The sequence below is a fragment of the Miniopterus schreibersii genome, assembly GCF_964146895.1.
Source record: "Miniopterus schreibersii genome assembly, chromosome: 6".
Taxonomy (NCBI): Eukaryota; Metazoa; Chordata; class Mammalia; order Chiroptera; family Miniopteridae; genus Miniopterus; species Miniopterus schreibersii.
In genome coordinates, this window is record NC_138107.1 from 86,934,566 (window position 1) to 86,940,789 (window position 6,224).

Consider the following 6,224-nt stretch of genomic DNA (forward strand, 5'->3'; position numbering starts at 1 on the left):
CATTGTTATTGATATCTTGTTAACTGTTGACTGTTAGCTATCCTGTACCCACCTATGTAAAAGAAGCATGTATTTATCATTTTACTTTTTTTTTTTTTTAAGTATGTCTTTATTGATTTCAGAGAGAGGAAGGGAGAGGGAGAAATAGAAACGTCAATGATGAGTTATTGGCTGCCTCCTGCAGGCCCCCGACTGGGGATCAAGCCCGAAACCTGGGCATGTGCCCTGACGGGGAATTGAACCTCAATCTCCTGGATCCTAGGTCGATGCTTAACTGCTGAGCCACGCTGGCTGGGCATATCATGTTACTTTTTATCCAATCCCAGAGCTTTCCCTGCTTTGCTTTCTCCCACCTCCCTAATCTATCACTATTGGATTTCATGTAACCCACTTAGGTCTCCCCCTTTGATTCTAGTGTATATAAAACAAACTGCAAAACTGCCATTCTCTGGAGCATTACCTCAATCCTTTGAGGTATTGGCTTCCCGACAATTGTCAACATTTGGCTCAAATAAACTCAAATTATTCACAATTCTTAATATTTGAGTGATTTCCTACGTTAACACGTGTAAACTAATTTTTTTCCAAAATTGAGTCACTGTTTGCAAAACATAATAAACTTCAGTATGACGCTCCAGCAGGTTTTATGGGAGTTAGAACAAAAAACCACCCCACTTCCTGCCAGGCTGACAGAATGGTGGGTCAGGTACATGGTGCAATTGGAGTTTTCCTGAGATCTTCACAGAATTGGAAATCTCCCATTTCCTGCTTAGACGGTTTCTAGATGTGTGCTCTGAAGGGGACAAAAAACAGCAAACACACAAAAGTTGTCTAAGAATGAAGTGCTCGTGGCGAACATGGGATCCCTGTCAAAAGGAGAGAGTTAGTGCCGTCAAGGCCAACCTGGGCAAAATTGTTTTGACTAATCCTGTGTGCACAGAAGTAGAAGAAAAAATGGCCCTTAGCTGAAGAGCTGAGAAACACTGGTGCCTAATTGGTTGGGGTCAAATAAGAAGAGTGACAAGCCAACAATAGATGACTGAAAAATGTGAAAAAGTCTGATTTTCTCTTAGCCAGGGTATATTTTCAAAGCATTGCTGGGGAATGAATTTCACAGCTCATCGCCTTAGTAGTAGCTGTTATTCTCATGTTTGGGTGATTAAAATTTAACCTCTAGTACTTAAAATAGTGTCTACAATAAATGCAAAAGTTGACATAATGTTAGATTGACTCTACCAGAAATTAATCATTCCCCCAAAAATGTCTAATTTATATATCAACGCGGGTTTGAAGAAACGGTGTGCTCTGACCAGCTTCTGCTGCGGCATGCACGCCACAGGACCTGTTTGAAACAGTCTTTCTCCTTATATCCAACGTTCGCCTTTGAGCAGCTCCAAGCTTGAAAGGATTGTTAGACCAGTAAAATCCCGAAGGCACGAATTCTTAAAGACCAGCTTCCCTTTGCCTCATAGTTTGTTTCTCTATCTTCGCAATTTTGAGAGAAAAGAAATTAACAGATTCAAATAAATTACCCTTTAGAGCATGAGGAAAAAGAATTTCAGTTATTTTCTCCCACCTCCTTCACAACCCTCTAACCCCTACCTCTGCACACCCCCCCCCCCCAAGGATGACTAGCTTTGGCTTTGGGGAACAGCAAGGGGAACCACACTGCAGGGCTTCCCAGCAGGAGGGCTGGGCTTACTGGCAGGCAGGAGAATGTAAACAAGGATGTGTTCGGAGGAGGAAACTCGAGTTGAAAAGATGATGGAAGTCCTTAGACATATGGTTAGTAACAGGAAATTGAGAAGCATTTTAGCTGAATTGAGACACACCAAAAGTAGTTTTTCAGACAAGGTAGTCTGGCATGATGTCAAGAGGGGAGGGCTAGTTAGGAAGCTGTTGCATGAATCCAACATGAGGTACCAAGAGCCAGTTTTAGGGTACCAGCTATGAGAACTGGAAGAAAAAGGGACATTGAGTCAGGCTGGCGTGGCTCAGCGGTTGAGCACTGACCTATGAACCAGGAGGTCACAGTTTGATTTCCCATCAGGCCACATGCCTGAGTTGTGGGCTGGATCCCCATTAGGGGGTGTGCAGGAGGCAGCTGGTCAATGACTGACTCTCCCTTATCATTGATGTTTCTCTCTCTCTCCATCTCCCTGCCTCTCTGAAATCAATAAAAACATATTTTAAAATGGGGAGGGGATTTTGAGGGATGGAACAACAGAGTTCAGTGACAGATTAGTCACTAGTAAAAGGACTTGACCTGGTGAGAACAAAATATCACTCTCAGGAGACAGCCCAGTCACTGCATCAATGTGCTGCTTGTTTGTACAGATGATACTTTGAGACTTAAATTGACCCCTAGGACCTGCCTTTTTCTTAATTTTTTTAAATTTTATTTTAGTTGGTATACAATCTTATATTGTTTATGTTAGTTTCAGGTGTACAATATAGTGACTTGACATTTTTAAACCTTACAGTGTGATCACCCCACTAATTCTAGTAACAGTCTGTCATCATGTAAACTATCGCAATATTGACTATATTCCCCTTCCCCTTTTGCATTTTTCTTCAGTCATCTCATTTGCAGGGGAGAAGGGATGAACAAACTTGATATTCTGATTTACTCAGGTATCAGATGAGATGAGACCAGAATGGGTAAAGGAGTTGAGTATATAGCAGGTAGTTACAGTAAGATGGGATGTGAAATACAGTGGAAGGAGGGTAAGATCAGCAGTTGAGATGTACCGTATAGTATTGTCGAAACCAGGATGAGAGAGAGTGAGCTGGCAAAACTATAAGAAAACACATTGGAGATGTTAATCACCAGGAATAGAATATCGGTTACTTCTAGAAGGGTAGGAAATGCTGTTGAGGTGGAATAGAAGTGTGATTTAATTTTTGTCTTTTTTCAATTACAGTTGACATTCAATATTATTTTATTAGTTCAGGTGTACAGTGCAGCGATTAGATATTTATATAATTTAAGAAGTGATTCCCCCTGATAGGTCTGGTACCCACCTGGCACCACACATAGTTATCACAAAGGACATGCCCTCTTTGAACAAGCAACAAAGACGGGAGTGGGGAAGTGAGAGTAACAGTCCAGCGGGAGTTCTCTACCGTAGTGTCTGGCATCAGCTACAGCCTTCCAGAAGACAACCCCAACTATGAGGGTATCGGAGATTGAGACCAAGGGCTTGGGGGTATGGGTGGTAATGAGAAGAAAGTTTCTTACATTCTCTGCCTACCACACCCAATAAACAGGCCTCTCTCTTTTTTATGTGACCACTGTAAGCAGTACTCATTCAATTAGCGCAAGGGGTTAGACTGATTACAGTTGACTGGGGTCTGTCCCAAGTTCCTCCTGCCAGCTCAGGATGTCATCTGGCACATCAGGGCACCATGACTGTGGATTTCCCTTGAATAAACTTCTGAAGGCTACTTCACAGCCAGCTTCAGACTCACCGTACTCTAGACCAACATGTTGGTTGGAAGAGGCAAAATGTCGAGGTGAAATCATTTTGAGCCAGTTATTAATTGCATTCATATGCTACTAACAGAGACCCAGCCACAGTGCATCCAACACATGAGTGCATTCCCTCAAGTAGAGGAGATCTGGAGTAGGCAGTCCAGGGCTGAGAGGACAGCGTCATCAAGGACTCAGGTTCCTCTGTCCTCAGAGTTGCCTCAAGATCCCTGTAGCTTCTACTGCACCAGCCGTCTCACCTCCTTTCCACGAACAGGGAGGGCAGAGGTTGGGCCCCAGGTGTCTCCCTTTTAAGGATCCTTTGTGGTAGATCACCCAATTCCACTTGGAATTTAGGTACAAGGCTGCACCTAGCTAGGAGGACACTGGAAAGCATGGTCATTCAGCTGTGAGCATTTCCAGTCTGGAAAAGGCTGGAATTCCGTAACTAGAGAAAATGAGTAATGGATTGGAAAATACAGCCTCTGCCACACATCCTCCCACGGGGCAGTGTTTCCACATACTTGGATGTGAACTCTGACCACTAATGGAGTGACCTTAGCTACATTCTCTCCCTCCCTCCCTCCCTCCCTCCCTCCCTCCCTCCCTCCCTCCCTCCCTCCCTCCCTCCCTCCCTCTTTCTCTCTCTTCCATTTTATCCTTTGTACCAAACATTTTACCCAGGTAGGAATCTAAGTGAAAATGCTGGACCAACTTTTCCTTTGCATAACTGGGGTTGTTAATAGGACTGAGAGTAGCACTTAAATGCTGAAATAAAATCAGTGATCCATGGCCCAGCTGGGCGTGGCTCAGCGGTTGAGTGTCAACCTAGGATCCAGGCGATCGGGGTTCAATTCCCGGTCAGAGCACATGCCCGGGTTGTGGGCTCGATCAATGACTCTCTCATCATTGATGTTTCTCTCTCTCTCTCTCTCCCTCTCCTTTCCTCTCTCTGAAATCAATAAAGATATATATTTTTTAAAAAATTAAAATCAGTGATCCAGGCTAAAAGAGAAAGTGATGCTAGAGAAGTGGTATCATTAACAAAGGGCTCAAAGTGAGCTCCCGGCACACACACATCATGAAGCTAATTATAATCAGATTGCATCCTCAGGGAACACATTAACTACCGGAAAGGACAGTACTACGTAAACTAATAAAAAATGAGTTTGAAAAGGAAAAGTTATTTCGATGAAAACTAAATGGAATGCTCAATAAAGGTGAGCCGCTAAAAATAATCACTGTTCAATTAGATGTGGGCAAAAGAAATATATAAGACTGGGAAAATCATTAAACAGCTGAAGGATCAGATTCTTTGCAGGTGTCTTTAAGTTCCCACTCCCCTTCAGAGAACTGAAAATGGAAATCACAGACAGTGCGTTATAGTGTGGTGATAGGTAGGTCCAATCATTTTCTGACTCTTCATCTGGAAAGTATTGAATGAATATGCACTTGTATGTTTTAAGTTAAAATGCATTGTTTAAGGTAAGTATGTGATATTTTATTCTAACTCCAACTTTGATGACATGGAATAAAAAGCCTTCATCTTTTAGCGCTAAATGAAGAATAAATATCTCCATGGAGCACTCTGGAAGTTGTGTTTAGTGTCTGGTCTTTGCTGGCACACAAAGCTCTTGCCTATACAAATTCTGGGGTCCCAACAAGTCTGAGACATCGTTCCACCTGGGCAATGGTGCTCATTTGCAGACTGTGACTACCCCATCTTCTCCTCGCCCCTTCCCCTTTTAGTGAAGTATAATTGACAAATAAAATTGTAAGACAGTGAAAATAAATGTCAGGTCTTTGACGCAATGTCTATTTTTGTGAAAATTTCACTTTTCATTGGCCTACTTTTCGTTTAGGTTTAGTGTAACCTTTTGAAGTCCAAAGGAGAGATATGGTTTTCTTAAGATTCCCTGGAGTACAACTGTAGTCTTAGTTTTTTGACTCAACTCTAGGTGAGAAATTCTCAACAACAGGGTGGTCTCTAAAACCAGGAGAGAAAGAGTCCCCTTCGAACAACTGCCAGGCAAGACAATAGTAGTCAAATAAGATACTCCTGCAACGTGCCTCTAACAGGCTACCACCGTGAACAGTAACCGCACACCTCCTCCCTCCTGCAGTTCAATACATGGAGAAGTCAGAACCCATGACTGGTCTGCTAACAGAGAAGGCGCAGAACAAGGCAGGGAAGTAGAAACCCCCGACCAGCTCCGCACCTATCTCCCCCTGTGGGCTGCTACAGGCCTGCACCGAACGGGGAAGCCTCAACTGTAAGTCAGAGTCAGGGTTTTATTATATAGGACTGGGCATTTCAGACTGAGCCTGTGTTCTGACTTAAAGTGATTATATGACCTTTTGTTACCTAAGAATTAAAAAAAAAAAAATCAAGGAACCAGCATTTTGTTCCAGGGACAAAGAAAAAACAAACCCATGAGGCCAATGTAAAGACACAATGAGTGACAAAAGGGAAGTCACATTATGATCACATCCCAAGAGTCACACTGTTACTTAATGTGCTAGTTACTCAATGTGCTAGTAACACATCAACAAAAAAGTCTACCAGACATTCCCCCTTATTTCTGGCAGCTGAGTGTAACTCCAGGTTTCTAGCACTGATGTGGGTATTTTTGCCCTGAGTCACTTCAGTGGGGATTTAGGAGTTTACACAACCATCTTGCCTAGGAGCACCCACCCCCAGCCAAATGTGACCTTCAAATTTAGAAAGTAGTTGGCAGATTTACAACTTAGG